This window comes from Lithobates pipiens, unplaced genomic scaffold, assembly GCF_037356315.1.
Source record: "Lithobates pipiens isolate NorthernLeopardFrog02 unplaced genomic scaffold, aLitPip1_a1.2 Scaffold_8, whole genome shotgun sequence".
In the NCBI taxonomy this organism is placed as follows: Eukaryota; Metazoa; Chordata; class Amphibia; order Anura; family Ranidae; genus Lithobates; species Lithobates pipiens.
Genome location: NW_027507903.1, coordinates 470,416,738 through 470,421,737, shown reverse-complemented (window position 1 = coordinate 470,421,737; position 5,000 = coordinate 470,416,738).

The window sequence follows — 5,000 nt, the reverse complement described above, 5'->3', positions numbered from 1 at the left end:
TTAATAAATTTGCAAAGATTTCAACCAAACTTCTTTCACATTGTCATTATGTTTGTAGAATTTTGAGGAAAATAATAAATTTAATCAAAATAGTTACCTAATATGGTGTTGAACCGCTTTGCATTCAAGATGACCTAAAATCTCTTGGGAATTGACAAATATAAGTCTTGGATAATGAATAATGGAATCTGATATCACTCTTCATGCAAAAATCTGTGTCACAATCCTGCGCAATGTCCTTTTGTCTTTTTCAGTCAGTTGACCATGTCGACCATGCTTCTACTTATTAGATGAAGTTTTCCCGGAAACTATGTATGCCGTCATAACCTTTGATTCTGTACCAAGCGATACCGCAAAAAAATTGGCTACTTCAGTCACAGAGGCATCAGCAAAGCAGGCACCAACAATTTGCCCTCTTTGAAACTCAGTAAGCTCTGACATGACTCTGTATTACCAGCAGCACATGCAATGAATGACGAAAGTTGGGCTTCCCACCTGTTAACTTGGCGTCTCATGTAAATGTGACATCACTTCCACTTTCAATGCAAAACATGTCATCACTTTCACACCTGGAAATGATGTAGTGTTTCCATATTTTTGTCCAACCCCTGTATACAGTGGGGAAAATAAGTATTTGATTCCCTGCAGATTTTGTAAGTTTGTACACTTACAAAGAAATGAAGGGTCTATAATTTTTATCATAGGTGTATTTTAAATGAAAGAATATCAACCAAAAATCCCTAAAATAAACACATGATACAAATGCTATAAATTGAGTTGCAGTTCAGTGAGTAAAATAAGTATTTGATCCCCTAGCAACCAACAGTGAATGGCTCCCACAGACTGGCTACAGTATGTGCTCATGTGATACGCAGATTAGTCCTGTCAATTTAAGAACTAAGACAACTCATTATGTGTATAAAAGACACCTGTCCATAGAATCTCTTTCTTCCATTCATACCTCGCCATCATGAGCAAGACCAAAGGTCGCCATGGACAAGATTGTAAACCTGCATAAGGCTGGAATGGGCTACAAGACCATCAGCAGGAAGCTTGATGAGAAGGAGACAACTGTTGGAGTGATTATTTGCAAGTGGAAGAAATACAAAATAACTATCAATTGCCCTCGGTCTGGAGCTCCATGCAAGATTTTGCCTCATGGGGTAAGAAATATCATGAGAAAAGTGAGTGATTAGCCCAGAAGTTTGCCAGTGAACTTCTAAATAATTCAAAGAAGGATTGGGAAAAAGTGCTGTGATCAGATGGGACCAGAATTTAGCTCTTTGGCATTAATTTGACTCACCATGTTTAGAGGAAGAAAAATGCTGACTATGACCCTAAGAGTATCATCCCTACGGTCAAGCACGGAGGTAGAAACATGCTTTGGGGCTGTTTCTCTGCTAAAGGTGCATTGAAATCTTGGTTGAGAATCTTCTGCCCTACAGAACACTGAAGAGGGGTCGTGGATGGGTCTTCCAGCATGACAATGGCCCAAAACATACCGCCAAGGCAACAAAGGAGTGGCTCAAGAAGAAGCACAATAAAGTCATGGAGTGGCCTAGCCATTCTGCAGACCTTAATCCTATTGAAAATTTGTGGAGGAAGCTGAAACTTTGAGTTGCCAAGTGACAGCCAAGAAACCTTAAAGAGGATGTAAACCCTGATAGGTTTACTTCCTCTTTCATTCCCTGCAAAGGTAAAGCATAATGGACTACTATGCATCGCATAGTAGTCAATTATGTGTCACTTACCTGACACAGGAGCCAGCGAAGTCACCGCTGTCCCCTGTAGTCCCGCGCATCCATCTTCTCGTGGGGTCTCGCAGCTCCGCCGCTGTCATTCGGCGAAGCCGCGATGACGTCACTCCCGCCCATGCGCACGGGAGTCGGCACGCGCGGTATCTCCGTCATTGAAGATGCCACGCTCAGTGCGCCTGCCTGTGCTGTCTACGGCGCATGCGCCGCAGACAGCGATGCCTGTCTTCGGGCAAATATCTCCTAAACCGTATAGGTTTAGGAGATATTTCTTGGACCTACAGGTAAGCCTTAATCTAGGCTTACCTGTAGGTCAACGTGTGTTGTAAGGGCTTACAACCACTTTAAAGTGATTGTAAAGCCTTGTTTGTTATTTAGGAAAAAAAAAGTTATACTTACCTCCTCTGTGTAGTGGTTTTGCACAGGGCAGCCCAGACCCTCCTCTTCTTGGTTTCCTCTTCACTTCTCTTGGCCTTTCCCTCGTGCTGAGTGCACTCACAGCAAGCAGCTTGCTATGGGGGCACCCAAGCCGAGCTACATCTCTGTGTGTCCATTCAGACACAGAGTTGCTGTTCAGCCCCACCCCTTCACTCTCCTGATTCCCACCCCTTCACTCTCCTGATTGGCTAACTGACTTTGATTGACAGCCACAGGAGCCAATGGCGCTGCTGCTGTGTCTCAGCCAATCAGCCCAGATGGCCGAGGGACACGTGTAAATGGCTGGGCAGAGATGGACCTCAGGTAAGTATTGGGGGGGCTGAGAAGGCTTTTTATCTTAATGCATAGAATGCTTTAAGATAATATCAGGAACCATGAATCAGATGGAGACAGAAAATGTAGTTAAAAATCACACCTTTTAATACAATGGTAAAAAGTGTACAAATAGAAAACATAGCCAGGGTACGGTAGCCAAAATGAGTAGTCAGAACAAGCCAGTAAATTAGGAAGCCAGAGATCAGCGTAGTTGAAGCCAGAAGACAGGATCAGGAACCAGAAGGGACGTCAGCCAGGCAAGTATTCAACAGAAACACAGCAGAGAGTCTCTTGATATGTTTGACCAGGGCAAAGGCACAGGACAAATGAACCAGGCAGCTTAAATAACCAGAAGGGGCTGGCTGTAGAACGGAGTGACAAGCAGGAAATGATCACTAGGTGAGCCACAGTGGAATGCTGAGTGCTGGCAATTAGCTGAGAGCTGAGAAGGGAGGGCTAAGAGCCCAGCCCTGACAGATAAAAAACGTTCTGCCTTTACAACTTCTTTAAGGATTTAGAGTAGATCTGTAAAAAAGACTGGACCAAAATCCCTCCTGAGATGTGTGCATACCTGGTAACCAGCTACAAGAAACGTCTTACCTCTGTGCTTGCCAACAAGGGTTTCTTCACCAAGTACTAAGGCCCAATAAACCGTGGTGCCAGTTTCAGTGAGGGAACACAGAGTCTGAGGTTATGCGATGACAGCCAGACAATCTCCCCAACCTGGTAGGAAGGCGCAGGTAGGCGTCTACAGTCATCATTGTCTGTACCTATTCCTTGATATGTCGCAAGGACTTTTGGACCTGCATCCAAGCGGAAACAAAGATCACGGAGATGCTCCTCTAAAGCAGGAATTCTTTGAGGCACAAATGAGTCAGGCAACATGGATGGTTGGAAACCACAATTCACCATAAACTGAGACAATTTGGAAGCAGTATTGATGGTACTATTTTGAGCAAGCTCTGCCCAATGTAAGAGGTCTGAACAGTTGTTATGGTGGTCAAAAAATATAGCAGCGTAGAAACTGCTCCAAGGCTTGGTTGGCTCATTCTGTGGCCCCATTGGACTGCAGGGGATTCGCAGAGGAGAAGAAAAGCTGAATTTCCAACTTTGCACAAAAGGCTCGCCAAAACCTGGAAACAAACTCACTACCTCTGTCCAAGGTGATAACCTTGGGTAGCCCATGTAACCAAAAGATCTCTCGAGCAAAAATGGATGCCAGTTCTTTGGATGTGGGCAACTTCTTTAATGGAATGTGATGTTTTCGAGAACCGGTCAACCATCATAAGAATAACTGTGTTGCCCTGGGAGTTGGGTAACTCCACAATAAAATCCATGGACAGGTGGGTCTAAGGCCTCTCTCGCTTGGGTATAGGCTATAGGAGGCCCACTAGAAGTTGTAGTGGTATCTTACTCTGAGCACACATGGAACAAGCAGCTATGAAGGCAATCAAATAAGCGCGGAGATTAGGCCACCAAAATTGTTGAGAAATAACCCAAATTATTTGATTCTTCCCTGGGTGGCGAGCTGCCTTAGGAGAATTGTAAGTCTGGAGCAAATCAGTGTGGAGATTCTCAGGGACAAAGCAGCGGACACCAGATTTCTCGGGAGGAGAATGCATCTGAGTGGCAAGAATTCTGTCACCCAACGGTGAAGTGAGACTAGTATGAACAGTGACCAGAATACAATCGGGCGGTATCACAGGAGCAGGAACCGACTCCCATCTTGAAAGCAGAGGAAAACTGTCGCAAAAATGCGTCAGCCCTTAAATTCTTAGTACTGGGTAAGAATGAGACTATGTAATTGAAGCTTAATAGAAAAAGAGACCATCGTTCCCTTCTGGGAGATAAGCATTTAGGCACAAACAAGTCAAAATGAGGTATTCATAATGAGCTGTCCTGGTATTAAATGCAGTTTTCAATTCGTCGCCTTCCTTGATCCTCATGAGATTGTATACCCCTCTCAGATCGAGCATTTTGAAAACCGTTGCTCCTTTGAGGCGGTCAATTCTGTAATCAACGGAATCGGATAAGCCTAATCATGATGTAATTGAGACCCCTATAATTGATAAAAAGTCTCAGTTCACAACTCTTCTTTTTCACAAAGAAGCCAGAACCAGCAGGAGAGGAGAAAGTGCTTCTGCAACATAGTGCTCCATGGCTTTATCCTCCGAGACAGATAAAGGGCACGCCTGGCCACGAGGGGGCACGGCACTAGGTTAAATGTAAATTGCGCAATCATACGGCCGGTATGGAGGCAAACTACTGGCTTGACATTTGTCAAAGACTTTCGCTAAATTTGGTACTCCTCTGGCAAGGAGGAGAGTGAAGAGGTGCACAAGACCTTTGCCACTTTCCAAAAACATGTTTTACTACATTGTGGCAACCAGGAAAGAACCTCAGCACAAAGCCAATCAAAAGGGGGATTGTGCCTCTGTAACCAAGGATAACCAATAACCACCGGGTAATGAGGTGAAGAAATAACTTGAAATT